The sequence below is a fragment of the Cervus canadensis genome, chromosome 25 (assembly GCF_019320065.1).
Source record: "Cervus canadensis isolate Bull #8, Minnesota chromosome 25, ASM1932006v1, whole genome shotgun sequence".
Lineage (NCBI taxonomy): Eukaryota > Metazoa > Chordata > Mammalia > Artiodactyla > Cervidae > Cervus > Cervus canadensis.
Window position 1 is genome coordinate 25,053,529 of NC_057410.1, and position 21,713 is coordinate 25,075,241.

The 21,713-nt window shown below is 46.9% G+C and overlaps 1 non-coding gene across 1 annotated transcript; it reads left to right on the forward strand.

Moving 5' to 3' along the window:
* The first annotated feature begins 11,289 nt into the window (after window positions 1–11,289).
* Window positions 11,290–11,428, forward strand: LOC122427892. Its single transcript, XR_006265586.1, has one exon. It is a non-coding gene; the product is annotated as a U4 spliceosomal RNA (small nuclear RNA).
* The last annotated feature ends 10,285 nt before the right edge of the window (window positions 11,429–21,713 follow it).

The window sequence follows — 21,713 nt, forward strand, 5'->3', positions numbered from 1 at the left end:
GTGAGTTGTATGGCATGTGAATTATATCTTGATAAAGCTGTTACTTTTTCTGAAATTTTATTTATTGATTGATTTTTGGCTGTGCTGGGTCTTTGTTGCTGTGCAGGCTACTCTCTAGTTGCAGTGAGCGAGCTTCTTATTGCAGTGGCTTCTCTTGTTTCTGAGCACAGGCTCCGTAGTTGTCGTCACGGGCTCAGCTGCTCCTCGGCATGTAGGATCTTCCCGGACCAGGGATGGAACCCATGTCTCCTGCATTGGCAGGTAGATTCTTTACCACTAAGCCACCAGGGAAGTCCAAAGCAGGTTACTTAAAAAATAAATAAATAAATAAGTTTATAATTTCAAATTTTCTTTACTGAATCTCCTGTAACTTGTTTTTTTCTTTAAAAAAAACTTATTGTGTGGAGATGTTCAAACATCTAAAGAAATAGAAAAATACAATGAACCCATTTGTAACCATCACCCAACTTCAACAATCATCCACACAATCCTACTACATCTATACCCCCACCCAGCTTCTCCCCACTATACCTCCTCACTGGATGATTATAAGACAAATTTTGGACATCATATCATTTAATTCATAGAGATTTCAGTACTCATCTGAAAAATAAAAAGATTCTTCATTAACATAATCAAAATACCATTATCCCCACTAAAAATAAATAACTCCTTAAAAATCACCAAATAGTCAGTCAGTGCTAAAATTTCCCCAATTGTATCATTCATTGATTTAGTTAAATTGGAATCTAAACAAAGTTCACTCATTGAATTTCATTGATATGGCTCTTAAGCATCTTTTATTTCATAGGTTCCATTTCCTTTTTTCCCTGTATAGTTTACCTGATGAAGAAACCATGTTGTTTATTCTACAGTGTCTTCCACATTGTGGATTTTGCTGATTGCATCTCCATGGTGTTGTTAACATGTATTAAACACTTTTACAAATTACATCTCATGCTGTATCGCAAAACACAAAAAGATGAAAAACAAAACTTCAGTGGTTAAATCAGAATTAGGGACTTGGGATGGCACTCACTCAGCCTCCCAGGGTACTTCTAGGGGACAAATTCCAGGGAACACAATTTAAAAGCCACTAGCCTGGATATCGTGTGCATGCATGTGTGTGTGTGTGTGTGTGTGTGTGTGTGTGAGAGAGAGAGAGAGTATGTGTGTGTATATACCACACCTTCAAAGCTCAGGGCTGTCCTATCTTTTTTGACTCTGATTACTGTGATAAGGTCCTTATCTAGGACAGTGACGTAATACACCAAGGTGTTCAGGGTGGTAGCAAATTCAAATCCACTCTGACTCTTAGCACAGAGTACACAAACCCAGGACTTTCTCTGCCCTAGGGATCCTTACAAAGAGCTCCCAGGGACACTGCCACCCGTGTCCCCAAGGAGTCTAGAAGGCAAGGCCGATTCACCCCTCCTTAATATGACTCAGGAGCTCCACTTCTCAGTTCTAAACCATAACTTCTCATAATCTCAGGGATCCCTGGCTCCTAGCCATGGGAACACCTGACCCTTTGACAGAGCCTTTTAGCTGGAGCACTCACTAGAGTGCTAAACAAGATTTTAAGACTCAGTCCCCATCTTCACGGAGTTTACAGCTTATGAGGAGGAGATAAAACAAGAGCCTGGAGGGTAACTGAAACAAGTGCCGTAAAAGTGCTGAGAAGGGAGAGGTCAGATCTGGTTAGGTGATCCTGGAAGGCTCATCTAAGAGAGTGGTTTCTCCTGGGCCTCAATTTTAATACAAGACTGGCGACAGCAAGACGTCCCTGCTCCAGTGGTTAAGAATCCTCCTGACAATGCAGGGGACGTGGGTTCGATCCCTACTCTGGAAACTAACATACCCATATGCTGTGAAGCAACTAAACCAGATCGCTGTAACTGCTGAGGCAAGTGCTACAGAGAGCTGCAACTAAGACCCAAGGTAGTCAAATACATAAACAGACAAACATTATTTAAAGAAAGACTGGAGAGGAGAGATGCATGAAAATGCTCAGCTTGCCCAAGGACTGAAGAATCAATGTAACCAGCTGAAGCAGATGATTCAGGGGGTGGGGCAGTTTGCCTGAGAACATAATTAGGAAAGGGAATGTGGTACTAAAATATCATAAAATACACTTAAAAACCAAAACGTAGGAGTTCAGAGTTTTAAAAAATACGCACAAGTATACTTGTATTTTTTTTCTTGATTGTCAGTGCCCTCCAGCCAAAGACTACCAGCAGACACTTGTAGTCGAACAAAATTGGGTTTGTGAACTCACTTCATCAAGGAGAACAACACACACCAACTGTGGGGCATCTAGGAAAAGGCTTAGGATTTGGGCTTAAATTTGCAGATTTGGGGAGAAGTCAGGGAAGCAAGGTTGCCCTGGGTTAGAGGTTGTCAGGAAGCTGGAGGATTCTACAATTGCGTTCCTTTTTGTTGTTGTTGTTGTTCTATTTTTTTGGCTGTGCTGCACTGGCATGGAGGATCTTAGTTCCCAAACCGGGGACCTAACTCATACCCCCTGCAGTGGAAGCACAGAGTCTTAACCTCCAGACCACCAGGGAAGTCCCCCACCTTCTCAGTTCTAAACCACAGTGGTACCTTAGTAAATAAGAATGAAGCAAGACTAACACTATGATTGGTAAAGGAGCAGCAGCCACTCATCTGAGCTAGAACAGGGGGATGTTTGTTCATTTTTACGGCTTGGACAATTTCTCGTTTCTGTCTGTGTTTGGATGTGACTACAGCGAGGTCTTGTTCTTGATCTATTTCAGTCATTGGGTGGCCTTGCTTGATGTTGATATTCTGTGAAAGTGTTATATTCCATAGGAGAAAACCAAAGGCTAGCTATGAAGGCCAGGCCCATTCCTGGGGTTTTTCTCTTTCTTGTGCTCTTCTGCTCCTCATCCTGAGAGCTGAGTGTTGTGTGAGTCTGGTGAGCGACTAGAAGCAGAAACAAAAGGAAGAAGGAGAATTTTCTTGGAAGCTTCCTAGAGGAAGTAGCATTGAGCTATGGTTCAAATAAGAATAAGATGCTGAGAGGTGGGTAATGTATAGGGAATGGTCTAGGGAATGGGATGGCATGGAAGCAAGAGATGGAAAAGGAGGACCAGTGAATGCATGTGTGTGTGTGTGTGTGTGTGTGTGTGTGTGTGTGTGTGTGTGTGTGTGCGTGTAAAGGCCTATACAGGAGGAGAAAGAAAAAAAAGCTACTTGAATCAGACTAAGAATTAGGAGGAAAAAGATGGCTGAGGATGGGACAGGACGGGAAACAGAGACACAGTAAAGACAGTGGTCCTAGGGACACCTTGTTCTGCCTGGTTTGGACTGAGCTGGGGGGGGTGGGAGTCGGGGACAGGAGCAGTATGTGGCCAGAGTGAGTGTAGCCACCATTCCTAAAACAGGCCCTTGGAGCAGAGGACCCTGGTAAGACCGCAGCAGGTAGGGCTTCCTGCCTCCTCTTGCCACCACCAAGGCTTGGTCAGGACCAGGGTGCTAGGGGGCCCTCACGCTGGGGGAAGTCTAAAAGAGAGGCACTCAGGAACATGGGAGTGAGCCGGGAAGCGATGCGAACGCTGAGCCACACATACTCCCCTTCCAGTTTCCCAGGTCCAGCCACTTCCTCATCCGCTAGTGTAGCAACTGCCCCGCCCTCCTCTACCCTCTCTGGGCCTCCTCCTGCCACCCTTCACTACAGCCTCCCGGGGATCTTTGTGTGGCCCCTCTCCTGGGTCCCTCCAGGAGGTCCTTCTTGATCTGGCAAGGTGGACAGAAGTATAGCTCCTCTGCCTCCCTCCAACCCAATTTCTTGCCAGAGAAAGCAAGTCAAATCTGTTTTGGTGGAAAAGTAACTGTAAGGAGACTCAGTTTATCTATTTCTAAATGGCAAGATTAAAAATAAAACCAAGAAACTACATGGGTCATGTCCATTCTCTGCTTAAGTCTTCTTATGGGGTCAGGTTCATTTTGAATAAAATCCAGTTTCTTTTAGAACCATACATGAACTGTCTTGCCCTTGTATTCTTTCCCTCTCCCACTGTGCTCCAGCCATGCTGAACTGTGGCTTCCTCCAATCATGGCTCTCAAATTTTCTGTCACAAGTCATAGTCAGAATTTTGTTACGGGGACTTTTCTGGTGGTCCAGTGGCTAAGAATCCATGCTCCCAATGCAGGGGACATAGGTTCAATCCCTGGTCAGGGAACTAGATCCCACTTGCTGCAACTAAGAGTTTGCCTGCTGCAGCAAAAATTGAAAACACCATGTACCGCAACTAACAGGATCTTCCCAACTCGGAGATCGAACCAGGGTCTCCTGCATTGCAGGCAGATTCTTTACCACCTGAGCCACCAGGGAAGCCCCAACTAAAATCCAGCACAGCCAAATAAATAATAATAATAAACACTTTTAAAAAAGAAACACGTTACATCACAGCCCAAAACATAGACACGTTCACACTTTATCTACATATACATTTACATATAAATATATATTTGTAGCACACACACACACACATTCATACCACACTAGTGGATGAGGAAGTGGCCGGACCTGGGAAACTGGAAAGGGAGTATGTGTGGCTCAGCCTTCACATCATTTCCAAGCTCACTCCCATGTTCCTGAGCGCCTTTCCTCTCTTAGACTTCCCCCAACATGACAGCTCCCTATGAAATTAAAGTTCCTGGGGAAAAAAAAGAAGAACACTAAAGTTCCCAAAACAGTCACCTTTACTAAGTACCACGTGCTCTGCTTGTACCTGGGAGCTTTTTGCTGCATTTCCTCTTCCAGGAGCACCCTGCTCCTTGACGGTCCCCACTGGTATCTTTTCATCCCTTAGATCTGGGGTTTTAATGTCATCTGCCCAGAGAACTCACCTTAACTGAAGTAACCACTTGACGATTCCATTTCATGTTCTCCGGCATTGGTCACCATGACCTTTTTCTGGCATGCATTTTTTGTATACCTATTTTTTGTCGTCTTTCTCCTCCACTCTGGTAAGGCAGACTTGCATGTGTGCTTGCTGAGTCGCTTCAGTTATACCCAACTCTTTGCAAGACCCTATGGGCTGTAGCCCGCCAGGCTCCTCTGTCCATGGGATTCTCCAGGCAAGAATACTGGAGTGGGTTGCCATGCCCTCCTCCAGGGGATCTTCCTGACCCGGGAATCGAACCTGCATCTCTTACATTGCCTCTTGGTGGGGTCTTTTCAGTCCCATTTCCTGCCATATCCCCAATGTCTAGAATGGTATCTGGAACACAGCAGGGGCTCAGTGAATGTGGACAGACTGAAGGAATGACCCTGACCCAGACTCTCTCTCTTTGGGCCTCAGCATCCTTATACAAAATGTGAGGCTGGACTTGCTCTCTGGGAGCCTTCCGGCTCACCCCCAGTCCAGCCTTCCAGGGCATGCCGGGGGATGCGCCCCAGACAACCAGAGTCTGGCAGTGGGTGGGACTGTGAGGGTCAGGCAGTCACCCCTTAACCCACAATCCTGTTTACTGACTGAGGACAAACACGGAGGAAGGACAGATATTTGCTTCCAGGTTAGTGAAGGCCAAGGGCATAAACCCAGGCACTGAGCAAATAGCGGAAAGGCAGAACCGAAGCCAGCCAGACATAATGACAGCCGGGTCGGCTCTTCCTGTGTGCTGGGCTCCACCTGCACTGTCTCACTCAGCCCTCAGTCCTCTGAGGGTCCAAGAGGTGCTACAGGACTTCATTAGCATCTCTGCTCCAGAGTCAGCCCCACTAGCTTGAGAACCAGACTCAACACATCCAGAGGCCGCACAGGTAGAGAACCCAGGCTCACATCATGCAGCCCGGGTTCGAATCCTGGTCTCAGCAGTTCCCAGTTTTGTGAACTGGGTGAATTACTTTATCTTTCACTGAGCTTTGCTTTTTCTGAAATGGGGGTGGCAATATTGCGTTACCTTGTATTCTTTTCACCACTTCCTGGGGATGGGACTCTGAAGCAAACCAGGAGTCTCCACTGGGTTTGCCAACCCATCTGACCCCCTGGAGCTCCCAGCCTCTGGCCACAGCGTGTGGGTTGAAAGCCTTGGCCCGCTTTCAGTGGGCTGTGGTCTGTGTCCACATCCAGGGCCCAGCACCGACTACCTTGTGACCTTAGGCAAACTCTGTGAGCCTTGGCAGAAATTTCAAATTTCCTGAGCCAGGGTTTCATCCACAGCTGGGACATTCTTCTGCTCACCAGTTCCTAGACTCTCCAACGCCAACACTTCCTCTTCCCTGAGGGAGAGAAAACAGAATGTGACACAGAGAGCCCTGAAGTCTGTTATTATTATTAAAAGCCTTTCCTTCCCTCTTCCAGTTTCCTCCAGACTGAATAATGCAAATCCTTGTCTCTTGCCTTCACAAGAGAAAACCCTGAGCCCTCCCCCTTCACCTCTCCCATGCCACCTCTGGACATCACCTGTGTCTTCAGACAACGGGCGGCACCCAGTCCAGCTCCAGGACTCTGACTGGCATGTGGACAGGGTCGAATGAAAGAGGTCTGAGAAACAGTCCTGTGTCCTGGAGGACCAGGTCCAGTGAATAACAGCTCCATTATCAAGGCCTTTGCCAGCTGCAAGGCATCTGACCTCAGTACACTCCTTGCATTATTTCACTTCAACCTCGCTACAACTCTGGTTGTTTAGTCGCTCAGTTGTGTCCGACTCTTTTGTGACACCATGGACTGTAGCCCGCCAGGCTCCTCTGTCCATGGAATTCTCCAGGCAAGAATACTGGAGTGGATTGCCATTCCCTTCTCAAAAGGATCTTCCCAACCCAGGGATCGAACCCGCGTCTCTAATGTCTACTGCATTGGCAGACAGGTTCTTTTTTTTTTTTTTTTTTTGGCAGACAGGTTCTTTACCACTAGTGCCACCTCGGAAGCCCACTGAGCCTTAGGTAAGTGCTATGTTATTGATGATGAAGCCTAAACCTAATTGGTGGGGTTTGGGTTCCTAGATTCATCGGACTCCCCAGCTCCTCCTTCGAATCAGGTGCTGTCCCAGTGGGATGAGCCCCGAACCGCAGAAATAGAGTGGCTCTTCTGAAGGGAGGGAAAAGAATGCCACAGTGGGGGAAGTTTCCCAATGTGGGAAAACAAGAGGGAAACCAGACAGAAGTATAGAAAGGATGTAAGAGCCAGAAGGTTCACATTACAATCAACATTTACCAGTGTTGAGGGGATGGGAGAGGCGGTAATGCGAGATGGGTGGGATAAGGCTGGAAATTTTCAACAGAAGGTAAGGATGGGTGGGGTGGGATAGGGTTGAAGAATGACCACGGTCATGGAAAGAATTGCCCTCACCCCCACGCCTATGAAGAACCGAAAGATCAGGAAGGTGCTAGTGTGTGAGCTGTGTTTATTTTTTCCGAAGTCTAAAAATACAGTGAAAAGGAAACACACACACACACACACACACACACAAACTAACCTAACCAGAAATGGGAAAAAGTGGTCACAGCAACAGCTGAGAAATCGGAGTCAGGAATTTCAGGAACCCGGATAGCTTGGTTACTGGAGCTTGGAAATTCCACCTCATGACGAGCTCTTGAAAGCTGCCAGCTTCCGATCAGAGTCTGGAGCACTTTCCAGCAGTCTGGGGTGGGGCGGAGAGGGAGGAGGGAGGAGGAGGTGAAGGCCTTTCCCTGAGGGCAGACCTGTCATCTTGAGGGGCTGTGGGTATGGAACAAATAAGGGGTAGGGTCCTCCATTTAGCCCCCTCTCATAGTAATAATAGCTGTAACAAGAATAACTCCTTACCAAGTGTTCACCATCTTTCAAAGTAAGAATTATGAACCCTACTCTACAGACAAGGACTCAGAGGCACAGAGAGGTTAAGTAATTTGCCAAAGGTCTCACAGCTAGCAAATGACAGATCTAGGGAAATTTTTGAGCTCACAGATTCCTTTGTGGATCTGACAAAAGCACACAGGAGATGCGAGTTCAATCCCTGGGTTGGGAAGATCCCCTGGAGAAGGAAATTGCAACTCACTTCAGTATTCTCGTCTGGGAAACCCCATGGACAGAGGAGACTGGCAGGCTATAGTCCACGGGGTCACCAAAGAGTTGGTCACAACTTAATGACTAGACAACAAGAGTTGTAGCTTATAAGAATTTATATACAACATTTTACATTAAATTCCAGGGGTTTCAAAGAGCAATTAGATGGTAGGGCCAGTGTTGAATTAGCTCCCACCCCGATCCCATCCCACCAGGGGCTTCCCCCGTGGCTCAGACAGTAAAGAATCTGTCTGTGATACAGGAAACTTGTGGTCAGTCCCTGGGTCGGGAAGATCCCCTAGAGAAGGGAACGGCTACCCACTCCAGTATTCTTGCCTGGAGAATTCCATGGACAGAGGAGCCTGGCAGGCTACAGGGCATGGGGTCACAAAGTCAGACACACTGACTAACAACACTTTTTTCACCACCCCATCCCATCTCCAATCCACCGGTACAGTAAACAAAGCCAGAAGAGGGGGTGGCTTACAGAAATTACCTGCTCCTCCGACCCAGAACCCTGCTATTCTGGGACCTGGGGTTTGCCCTGGCTGGTCTGTGAGGTTTCCCCAGCCTGCTCTGGTGTGAGGTGGGGAGACGGCTGGCAGGTGGGAGGGGACGGGCTGGGAAAGCTATACTGGGTGCTATGGAGAAGCCAGGATTGTGCTATACTGAAGGACAATGCTTTTCCCTCACCCCCTCAGGGAGGGTATCCTTTTCGGGCAGAGATTTGGAACTGCCCAGACTAGAAGAGATGAAGGCCTCCTCCCTTAATTAAATGCCCAGGGGTTGCTATGGAAACCAGAGCTTCCAAATCCTGGTCAGACAATGGGGAGAGGAGCTGCCTCCAGCCCAGACAAGTGAAGCTTCAGAGGCCTCATCGGGGACAGGAATGGGGGCTAGAGGGTGAGAAAAAGGGGGATGCTGACCAAAGAGTCCAGCCTCGTCTCTCCATGGAACTGTGGGAAGAGGCCTCTCAGAACCAAGGGGTCTGCTTGAGACGGGAAAGGGGGAGTGGGGGGCAACGCTCTGGGGGAGAGGGGAAGGGAGTGGGGGCGGGGAGCTGGAGCCAGGCACTGCCCAGAACTGAACACCTCCTTTGTTCCCAGAGGAGAAAGCCAGCCAAGTTGGTAAACAAAGGGAAGAGGCCAGAGGGCAGACAGCTAAGCGATAAGAGCTGGGCTGCCGAGAGCTGAGTAGTGGAGCCTGAGAGTTGGAGGGGAATCTCCTGAGTCCCATTGACAGGCAGAACGCTGGCATGCACCAGACCTCACAGGGCCCACGTAGACACACACCTCTACAGAAACAGTGTGCACTGAAGCACCTGTTTTGGGGGACACTCAGATCCCCAATGTCTTTGTCACCCCAACTTCTTTCTGAAGCACCCCTTTACCCCCACCAGGCTTTGGAACATCTCCTTCGGACAGTTCCCTGTAATCAGCTCGTGTTCCTGCATGTGAGCCAGCTGCGTATTGGGGTCAGGGTCTTAGTAAATCATGGATCGTGACACCTCACCTCAAGGGAAAAGACTTACACTTTGAAAACATGACAATACCTACCATTCATCAGCACTTGTCAGGCAGCTCTGCAATGATTGTCTTTCTAGACACAGGAACCCGAAGGAAAGTTAGGTGACAACAGCTGGGCCTCCCCCCGCAGGAATGGCAACTCTGGGACTTGAACCCAAGTTTGTCTGGCTCTGAAGCCTGTGTGCCTTTCCACTCTCCCTGCCTTTGCTTTGAAAACCTCTTGGAAACTTTTCTGAACAAGCCCACTCTGTTCTTGTCCCTTCACTCTCCCACTCGGTGTTACCTAAATACTTCTCTAGAAGCAGTTCCCAATTTGTAAGCTGGTTATCTAAAGGGTTTATATATAACTTGGTTGTTTGGAACCCAAACACATTTTCCCCAAAGAAAAGGGTCCAGAAAGGCCACTTGACCCAGAATGCAGTTGACAACGGTACATCGGGTTCAGAACTAGCCCGGGGCCCCAACCATTATTAATAATATTGTTTCCTGGAGAATCACATCCCTCCTTACACTGGAGAGAAAGGAACAGCTTTCTTTTCTCACTTTCTCCTCCATCATCCCGCTGCACCTATGCCAAGTGACTGAGAGTAAGGGGTAATAATTCATAAATGAGGCTATGTTCTGAGTGCTGACCAAAGTGGGTGTTTCTTGAGAAAAGAGCCCAGGGTGGAGCGGGTTAAGAAACCAAGGCTTCCAAAAAAAAAAGAAAGAAAGAAACCAAGGCTTCCAAAGCTGAAAGAACTGTTTAGGTGGCACAGCAAAGGCTTGAGGGCGGAGGGGGCGAGCAGGATGGCTGTCTGTAAGTGCTTAAGGACTGTCTTGATTGCATGTAGCTCCAGAGGGCCAAACTAGGACAAAGAAATAACAGAGAGCCAGTTTTTTTCCCAATAAGAAAGAACTATTCTTTTACCTGTGCTCGCGCTTAGTCGTGTCCAACTCTTTGTGACCCCATGAACTGTAGCCCACCAGGCTCCTCTGTCCATGAGATTCTCCAGGCAAGAATACTGGAGTGGGTTGCCATTTCCTCTTCCAGGAGATCTTTCTGACCCAGGGATTGAATCCAAGTCTCCTGTGCCACTTACATTGCAGGCAGATTCTTTACCTGCTGAACCATCATGATTCTATTTTTTTTTCCTTTTTTTTTTTCTATTAAATCTCTTCAAAAATAGAATGGGCATCTTGTGAAGTAGTGAGTTCCCTGACACTAGGAATATTCAAAGAGAAAGTAAATGACTGCCTACTGGGCATATGATAGAGGGAAACAAGCAGTGGACCAGTAGATCTCTGAAACCTTCTAAATTCATATACTCATTTAGCAAAACGTTATGGAGTGTGTATATGTGTCTAGCACTATGCCAAGAGCAAGGTTTCATTTTGTTTGTTTTTTTGGCTGCACTGGGTCTTCATTGCTTTGTGTGGGCTTTCTCTAGTTGTGGAGAGCAGGTGCTACTCTTCATTGCAGTGCATGAGCTTCTCATTGCTGGGGCTTCTCTTGTGGTGGAGCATGGGCTATAGGGCACTTAGGCTTCAGTAGAAGTGGTGTACAGGCTTAGTTGCTTGTGGAACCTTCCCAGACCAGGATCGAACCCATGTCCCCTGCATCAGCAGGCAGATTCTTATCCACTGTGCCAACAGGGAAGTCCATAAGCAAAGTTCAAAGTGGAGAATAGGGTGGGGCCCTTGTCCTCAGGAAGGTTGTGGTCTAACAGGAGAATCAAGCATCAAGCACAATTGGATCTATAACTTCAAGCTTTGCTCAGTGGCAGTATCGTAGCCAATGAGGTTTATCTGAGGCACGATTATTGCTAATTGGATCTATAACTTCAAATTATAATATAGGTTGTAAAGGGAAGTAATAGGTTACTACTATGAAAGTATAACAGAATAATCTAATCCAGAGATGGGATGCCGGATGGCCTCTCTGAAAAACCCACAGTGAGGCTGAGATCTGAAGGATGAGTGGGGATCAGCCTGAGAAAACATGAGGAGGGTGTATCTGTGTGCAAGGGGTGGGGTGGTTCAGGGCAGAGGACACAGCAGGTAAGAAGACCCTGGGGGCAGGAAAGAACAGCAAGATGAAAACATCTTGCATGAGGGGAGAATGGCTAGAGATGACAATGCTAAGGGAGGAAGGGGCTGGCGCTCAGGGACCACAGTAGGAGAGTCCACTTTACTCTGCCCATGACCTTCCTACTTAGCTCATTGCCCCTCTCCAGTCCTGGATCCTCAGCCTCAGTCTAGCAGATGTCCAAGGCCTCACCATTCCCTGTGCTCCTCCCACTGCCCTGGGACCTCCTGCAGAGCGAGTCTCTAAGTGCTGTATCAGTGTCTTGGGAGGTGGGCTGGTAGAATTCTCACCTCTCGTGTGGGAGGCCCAGGCTTAATCCTTAGTTCTTGCAACTGCCTTCCTTTCCAGAGATAGCCTTGCTCAATGGTGAAGAGCCCAGACGGCCTGGGTCCCAATGGTGGCTTTGTCCCTTGCTATTTGATTTTGCCAAGGCACTTAACTGCTCTGTGCCTCATTTTCCCCAGGTGTTAAGTGACACTGAAGATCATGCCTATTTCCTAGAAGTGTTATGAATGAAAATTGATTAAGTGTTTAGGACAGTGCCTGGCATGCAGTAAGTCCTAGACGAGTGTTTGTTAAAATAAATCACAGAAAAAATAAATAAATAAATAAATAAAATCACAGACAATAAATCATTGCAACACCTGCTTGTCTGTCTTATCCTCTGCTCTTCCAATTCCACCCCTAACCCTACAGCAGGGGGCGGGGGCGGCCGGTCTATTGCTCTCTCTCCTCACCCACTTTTCTAGCCAAGGCTGCTTCTGGCCTCAACTCTGAAGTTAAAAAGTAGGCAGAGCTGAGCTCACTCCAGCCGAGCCCTCTGCAACTCCAGCGTAAAAGGTGTTCCCAATGGTAGGATGCAATCAAACCGAGGTGCACTTGTGATTGCTACCTCCCCATTCATCCTCTGGCTGTTTTCAGAGGCTGAGGGTATTCTGGATATATACCGTGTGTATCACGGAGTCTCGCGTCCTGGGCCCTGGGCTGATCCCCCAGTCTGGGTATACAGCTCCTCCTGCACACTCCGACCCCGCGCTCTGCTTGCTCCTGGTGTTGAACTTACCCTTCTACAGCAGAACCACCAGCTTTCTTGCCAGTGTCCTTGAGGCCGGCAGCTGTCTCCCCGTTCCCTATCAGATCCCAGGGGCTGCATATGGCACTTACCCTCTAGCCTCATTTCTCATGCGTCCTCCACCTGGAACTTCTGAGCCAGCTGCACAGGCCTCCTGTTGGCTTCTCGGGTCTGCTGTTCCCTCTTCTCAAAGGTTTTCCCTCTGCTTTTCTCCCTGCCCAGCGTGTTCTCCCTCAAGCCTTTGCCTGACCAGCTCCTGCTCCGTCTTTAGGTCTCAGCTTTCCGTAAGGGCCCTGGTCTAGGTCCTGGTGGGTCTCCTGAATTTCCCCACTGTATTTTAAACATGTCTTTACTGTCCTGTGTCAGTGAAAAGTAATCAATAAACGATCTATAATAGGAATAGAAAAAAAGTTTTCTTTGAGCCAACCCGAGGATTATAGCCAGGAAGACAGCCTCTCAGGTAACTCTGAGGAGCTGTTCAGGAAAAGCACGGTTTTCAGCACAGAACAAAGAACATTGAAAAAGTCAGGGATACCTTCCTTCAAGGTTTCAAAAGAAAACCCAGACCGACACTGTACATGGTGAGTCAGTATGGCCTTGGCACCTGGGAAGGGAGTCTTATCATTGAAGGAGTACTCAGCATTGGCTTCCCAGGAAGGGAGGTATTTAATCTTTATTTTTAACATGGACATTCTTTACTTCTGGTCAATGTGCCCTTTTCCTTAATAATTAAAGCAGATGTACAATGTATGTTTGATAGGCCACAAACACACTGTTCTAATTAGCATCAAATTCAAGTTAACACGCATAAACCATAATGACTTCCCCATACCTCAACACGTAAAAGTGTCTTTAATCATCTATGTCTCCCACTAGCCTCTCAAGCTCAGACAGGGTGGGGATTATGTGTGTCTCATTCGTATTGTACCCTCAAAGCCCAGCGCAGGGCTCACAGTAAACCAGGAGTTTAAGTCCTGAGGCCCATGGGTGAACTCCCGGGAGTTCATGAGATTCCCCAAACCACACAATAGCATTTCTAGATTTGCAGTGCATTCTTTCCGGGAGAGAGTCTGTATTTTTTTTATCATAATCTCAAAGGATATGTAACTTCCCCTCCTCTGCCCCCCGGAAAGGTTAAGGACCGCTGTGTAGGCATTCCGTAAACACTCGATTTGATTGGATGCATCCATCCGTGAATATAATCGTTGATACTCGATAAACAGTTATTGAGTGGATGACTAAGCCTCCTCCTCAGGGTTAGGGTGCTTCAACGGATCAAGATAAACGTCAGAGGAAACCTTTGCCAGCAGGTTAAAGTGTCCTTGCTTCGGCCCCTGACTCGGGGCCCTAAGCACTCCCTCTCCCCAGCCGAGCGCACAGTCTAAAGGCTAAAGCATCAGCAGCTCATAGCCCCTGCCAGAACCCTTCTTCTGTCCTGAAATCCACCTACTGCGCCTTTGCAGCCTGTCAGCTGAAAATAATCGTGGTGAGAACAGGGGTGGCGGGAGCAGAGAGGAAGGAGGCCGGCAGAAGCTTTGACGGAGGGAGACTCTGCCCCCTGCTGGCCGCCCGGCTCCCCTTCAGCGACCCGGCCGCGGTTCAAAGAATGAGGTCAGAGCAGGCAGAGGAGAGCGAGGCAGAGGGGCCAGGGGAGGAGGCGGCCCCCCAACTGGGCAGCCTCTCCCGTCAAGATTACGCTTTGTTTTCAAACAAGTCACAGGCGGTAGCTTCTGCTTTGAAGCCCCCGCCGCTTCCGTTCCCCTGGGCTCCTACCGTCTACTCCCAAATTAGGAGTTTGAGGAGGGCAGGGGTGTGGTGGGGGTGGAAGTCCTTCTGGAGCTCCAAGGGAGGTCCAGCCACTCAGACTCGGCTTTCTCATCGATCTCTTTTCCCGGAGCCTGGCTACTGCCGACTCCTTTGGATCCTGAGCCAATTCTCTGCATCGCCTACCCTTGGCGTGTGTGGTACCAGCCTCCGCACATCACCATGGAAACAGGAGCCTCTGCATCCATCCCAGAACTGATTTGTGAAGCTATGAGAAGAATCTGAATTTCAGGGTGGGGTGCATAGGAAGGGCAAAGAGGAGACATTCACAGAAATTACGGGGAGAGGGCCAGAGACGTCAGGGTCGGGGAGAGATGGGTTTATAAGGGTTACCGGAGTAACCTGCACCCTGTGAAGAGGAGCAGCTTCCTGGACAGACCATAAAGGCCGTCCTCTCATGGGCTTACTGGTCAGCTCAGACAGACCAGCCCTCCCCACGCGTTGTCCTTTTAACTGTATAACCTTGAGTGAGTTGTTTAATCCCTCCAAGCATCACTTTTCTCATCTGTAAAATAAAAATAATAACAACACTTACTTCACAGGGTTATTGTAAGAATCCAATGAGATAATGCATACACAGCACTTAATATAGGGCTTAGCACACAGTGAGTGCTCAAAAATGTATTGTTGCCCATGCTTATATTTCTATATTTATTATTTATGTCTCCTTAGCTAAATTGCCAGCCCATCAATAATACCTGAAGTAAGCGAAAAGTGAAAATGTTAGTCACTCAGTCATGTCTGACTCTATGTGACCTGATGGACTATGGCCCACCAGGCTCCTCTGTCCATAGACTTCTCCAGGCAAGAATACTGGAGTGGGTAGCCATTCCTTTCTACAGGGGATCTTCCCCACCCAGGGAATTGAACCCGGGTCTCCTGCATTGCAGGCAGATTCTTTACATCTGAACCACCAGAGAAGCCCTCAATAATACTGGAATACCTCACAATTTTCAAAGTGATTTCACACACATTTCTCTCGTTTCTTTTCTTTTAAATCACTCAGTCATGTCCAACTCTTTGCAACCCCACGGACTATAGAGTCCATGGAATTCTCCAGGCCAGAATACTGGAGTGGGTAGCCTTTCCTTTCTCCAGGGCATCTTCCCAACCCAAACCCAAGTCTCCCACATTGCAGGCAGATTCTTTACCAGCTGAGCCACAAAGGAAGCCCAAGAATACTGGAGTGGGTTTCTCTTATTTGTCCCACCCCAATCATGAAAAATAGAAAGGAGATTACTCTCCCTACTTGATAGGCAAAGATGCAGATTCAGAATTTAAGCTTGGGACTTTCCTAGTTGTCTAGACTTCCCTAAAGGTCCAGACTTCCATGGCAATCCATTGGTTAAGACTCCATGATTCCAATGCAGGGAGTGTGAGTTTGATCCCTGATTGAGGAACTAAGATCCTACATGCCTCATGATGCAACCAAAGCGGGTGGGGGAGAATTGAAGCTTGTTCAAAGGCTGAGCTCTAACCTAGTGCTAAAACTCAGGTTTCTATAGAACCTGGGTTCATTGCCCTATTCATTCATGTCTTCTCTGCATCCCAGCCCAGTGCCACAAATGGTCAGTGCCTCATCATTTGCTGACATTGATCTTGGAGCAGGAGTCTAGGGGAAAAGCTAGTCCTGAAGTGTGGGCCTTGGGTTTGACCATGAAGGAAGCGTAAAACTCTTAATTGAATCTATATGAAAAACATTGCCACAAAAGGGGAGTGACTGCTAATGGTTTGGAGTTTCTCTCTGGAGTGGTGGAAGTGTTCTAAAATTGATTGTGGCAATGATTGCACAACTCTGTGAATGTACTAAACACCACTGAATTGTACATTTTAAGTGGATGAATGTATGGTATGAATTATGTCTCAATAAAGCTCTTGTTTTAAAAACTCCCACAAATCAAATACTAGGCTCAGATGTGGCACTAATAAATTCTGCCAAACATTTAAGGAAGTGATAAAGCCAAATGGACACAAATCCTTCCAAATAATAGAAAGAAAAACTGTTCTTCCCAATTCATTTTTTTACTTTAAGTTTTATTTTTAATTGGAGGATAATTCATTACTTTGCTGACAAAGGTCCGTCTAGTCAAAGCTATGGTTTTTCTAGTAGTCATGTATGGATGTGAGAGTTGGACTATAAAGAAGGCTGAGTGCATCAGTCCTTCCAATGAATATTCAGGACTGATTTCCTTTAGGATGGATTGGTTTGATCTCCTTGTAGTCCAAGAGACTCTCAAGAGTCTTCCCCAACACCACAGTTCAGAAGCATCAATTCTTCTGCGCTCGGTCTTCTTTATGGTCCAACTCTCACATCCATACATGACTACTGGAAAAACCATAGCTTTGACTAGATGGACTTTTGTTAGCAAAGTGGTGTCTCTGCTTTTTAATACGATGTCTAGGTTTGTCATAGCTTTTCTTCTAAGGAGCAAGCATCTTTTAATTTCATGCCTGCAGTCACCATCCTCAGTGATTTTGGAGCACAAGAAAATAAAGTCTGTCACTGTTTTCACTTTTCCCCCTTCTATTTGCCATGCAGTGATGCAACCAGATGCCATGATCTTAGTTTTTTGAATGTTGAGTTTTAAGCCAGCTTTCCACTCTCCTTTTTCACCTTCATCAAGAGGCTCTTTAGTTCCTGTTCACTTTCTGCCATGTTTGGCATCATCTGCATATCTGAGGTTATTGATATTTCTCCTGGCAATCTTGATTCCAGCTTGTGATTCATCCAGCCTGGCAGGAGGTAAAGAGCTCACACAGCCTGAAGGAGCTTATTACTTCATTCAGTGGGAATCTCTCTCTGTATCCTGCTCAATGTACTCCTGTGTTCTGCTTAGGCAAATGCACCACTAGTCCTCAGGCTTGCCCCCAGCTATTTCAGATTTTATGGGGAGGGGCAGGGGTCTTTTCACTTGACACCAGAGTGGGTGCATGTAGGCTAATTGCCCACCATCGGCTTCCAGGAGGGGACCCACTGGCCACTGGGGACCAACACTCACTATTTTTAAATTCTATTTATCTTATTTATTTTTGTTTATTTTTGGCTGTGCTGAGTCTTCATTGATGTGCATGGACTTCCTCTAGTTGTGGTGAGCAGGGGCTACTCTATGTTATGGTGTTCAGGCTTCTCATTGCAGTGTCTTCTCTTGTTGTGGAACACAGGTCCTAGAGCATGCAGGCTTCAGTAGTTGTGGCATGTGGGCTCTGGAGGATGGGCTCAGTAGCTGTGGCATAGGGGCTTAGTTGCTCGTGACATGTGGAATCTTCCTGGACCAGAGATTGAACCCGTGTCCTCTGCATTGGCAGGCAGATTCTTAACCATTGAACCACCAGGGAAGTCCCCATTATTGAAGCGATCTTGCTCTGTCTCTTCTCTATGTGAGTGAAGCACTGTTCCACCCAGTGCTTGACTACATTGTTTTCCTTGGCAACTCTGATACCAAGATGCAGTGGGCAGAAATGCTTAGACTTCTATTCCTGGTGGTCAGCACTGTGATGATCTTAGCACTTCCTCCATGTAGTTGGAGTCCTCCCCTGACACTGGTCATCAGTGCATGATGTTCTGGTTGACACCTTTCAAAACCAGAAGATATTGTACTTATCCATTACATTGATGACATTATGCAGATTGGACTTAGTGAGCAAGAAGTAGTAACTATTGCAGACATTGGTTTTGTTTTGTCTGATGCACCACACAACTTGTGAGATCTTAGTTCCCCAACCAGGGGATCAAACCTGTGCCCTCAGTAATGAAAGTGCAGAATCCTAAGCATTGGAACACCAGTGAATTCCCCAGACGTTGTATTGTTTTTTTCAACTTTTTTTTTTTTTTGGCTGCACTAGGTCTGCGTTGCAGTAGAGGCTGTTATGATCAGGCTTCTCTAGTTTCCGGGCACTGGCTAGTTGCCCAGAGGTGATCAGAATTTCAGTTCCCCAACCAGGGACTGAACGTGTGCCCTGAATTGGAAAGCGGATTCTCAACCACTGAACCACCAGGGAAGTCCCCAGACATTGGTTTTTATTGGTGAAACATTTGTGTGTCAGAGAATGGGAAATAAATCTAGCTAAAGTTCAGAGCCTGTCAGTGAAATTTCAAAGGTACAGAGGTGTGGGGCACATGGAGATATCCCTCCTAAAGTGAAGGATAACTTGTGGCATCTGGCCCCTCTCACAACCAACAGAGAGGTACAACACCTTAACGGGCCTCTTCAGATTTTGGAAGCAGCATATTCCTCATTTGGGTGTGTTATATTGCCCTGATCACCAAGTGACTTGAAAAGCTGTAAGCTTTGAGTGGGGCCAGGATAAGAGAAGGCTTTGCAACAGGTCAAGCTGCTGCACAGGCTCTGCTGCTCTGCCGTGTGGGCCACACGATCCGGTAGATCCACGGGTGCTGAAATGGGAGTGGCAGACTGGGATGCTGTTTGGAGTATTTGGCAGCCCCAAGAGGTGAATTGCCACATAGGCCCTTAGAATATTGAAGCAAAGTCCTGCCATCCTCCACAGATAACTACTCCTCTTTCTTATTTAAAAAAAATTGTTTGTTTAAGGTACGCTGGGTCTTCTTACTGCATGGGCTTTTCTCCAGTTGTGGTGAGAGGGGGCTACTCTTTGTTGCATTGTACAGGCTTCTCATCACGGTGGCTTCTCTTGTGGTGGATCACAAGCTCTAGGGTGCATGGGCTTCAGTAACTGCAGCATGTGGACTCAGTAGTTGAAGTTCCTGGGCTCTAGAGCACAAGCTCAATAGTTGTGGTGCACGAGCTTAGTTGCTCCTCAGCATGTAGGATCTTCCCAGACCAGGGATCAAACCCCTGTCTCCTGCATTGGCAGGTGGATTCTTTACCACTAAGCCACCAGAGAAGCCCCTACTCCTCTTTTGAGAAACAGCTCTTGGCTGCTACTGGGTCTTAGTAGTGACTGAATGCTTAACCATGGGCCTCCAAATCGCTATGTGACCTGAGCTGCCCATCATGAACTGACCCACCAAGCCATAAAGTTGGGTGTGCAAAGCTGCACTCCATCATCAAATTCAGTTCAGTTCAGTCGCTCAGTCGTGTCCCACTCTTCACGACCCCATGAACCACAGCACGCCAGGCCTCCCTGTCCATCACAAACTCCCGGAGTTTACCCAAACTCATGTCCATTAAGTCAGTGATGCCATCCAGCCATCTCATTCTCTGTCATCCCCTTCTCTTCCTGCCCTCAATCTTTCCCAGCATCAGGGTCTTTTCAAATGAGTCACCTCTTTGCATCAGGTGTCCAAAGTATTGGAGTTTCAGCTTCAACACCAGTCCTTCCAATGAACACTCAGGACTGATCTCCTTTAGGATGGACTGGTTGGATCTCCTTGCAGTCCAAGGGACTCTCAAGAGTCTTCTCCAACACCACAGTTCAAAAGAATTAATTCTTCTGTGCTCAGCTTTCTTTATAGTCCAACTCTCACATCCATACATGACAACTGGAAAAAACCATAGCCTTGACTAGACAGACCTTTGTTGGCAAAGTAATGTCTCTGCTTTTTAATATGCTGTCTAGGTTGGTCATAACCTTCCTTCCAAATTAAGTGGTGTAAAACAGATCAGGCCTGAATAGACCCTGAAGGTACAAGTAAGTTACATGAAGAAATGGTCCAAATTCTTACAGCCTCCACAAATTTGTCTCTTCTAGCCTCCACCCATAGCCTTAGAAGGAGTTCCCTATGGTCAGTTGATGGAAGAAGAGAAGACTCAGGTCCGGTTTACAGATAATTCTGTGCAATACGCAGGCATCACCCACAAGTGAACAGCTGCAACACTGTAGCCCCTTTGGGGGACATCCTGAAGGGCATTGTAAAGGGGAATGCTCCCTGTGGGCAGAACGTTGCACAGTGCAGCTGGCTGTTCACTTTGTTTGAAAGGAGAAATGATCAGACATGAAACTGTATATCAACTCCTAGGCTGTGGCCAGTGGCTTGGCTGAATCGTCAGGGACTTGGATGGAACATGATTGGAAAATTTGTAACACGGAAACTTGGGGAAGATCTATAGGATAGAACTCTCCAGATGGGCAAAAAATATGAAGGTATTTGTGTTCCAAGGAAAAGTTCACAAAGAGTGACCTCAGTAGAGGAAGATTTTAATACTCAAGTGGATAGGATGACCTATTATGTGAATACCAGTCAGTCTTTTTTCCCAGCCACCCATGTCAATGCACAACAGGCCCATGAACAAAGCAGCCATTGTAGCCAGGACAGAGGTTATGCATGGACTCAGCTACATGGCTCTTCACTTACCAAGGCCAACCTGGCTAAGGCAATCACAGAGTGCCCAAACTGGCAACAGCAGAGACGAACACTGGGTCCCCTGCATGGTACCATTCCCTTGTGAACTGTTGATTACATTTGACCACTTCCATCACGGAAGGGGCAGTGTTTTATTCTTAATAGAATAAATATTTACTCTGGACATACATTTGCCTTCTCTGCATGCAAGTCTTCTGCCCAAATTACCATTCTGTGGGTTTACAGAATGCCTAATCCACCATCATGCTATTCCACACAACATTGTTTTTAATCATGGAAGCTACTTATCAGCAAATGAAGTGTGTCAATGGGCCCATGCTCATGGAATTCACTGGTTTTACCATGTTGTCTGTTATCCTGAAGCTACTGGTTTGATAAAATGGTGGAAAGGCCTTTTGAAGACTTGGTTTCAGTACCAGCAACAGTGGCAATCCAGGCAGGACTACTAACAGCCCAGACTCTTCAGGAATGAGTTTGGGTCAACCCACCAGGTAAAGAGCCATGACTAGCTGAGGTGCTTGCTGAAGGCAGAAAGAATACAAAATGAGTAGTGGGAGAAGGTAGTTATAAATTCCCAGTACAACAACATGACCAGTTATAGAAATGTAATTTCTGTAATTGCAGAACTATAATTATTATATTTCCTCATTTTGTTATGAATATGTTTGTGTGTGTATAAAAATAAAATCATTTTTCCCCTTTCTTATTCCCTATCATGTAACATAAGATGTATTGGCTTTATATTATAATATTTAAGTATTATGACCTTGTCATTGTCTTTATTTGGAGATTAGGTATGGTTTAGAACATGGGTATTAACAAGAGGTGGACCTGTGATTATAAAATTTATGTGCCAACTTGACTGAGCCAGAGTGTCCAGACACTTGGTCAAACATTATTCTGAGTAAGTCTGTGAAGGTATTTC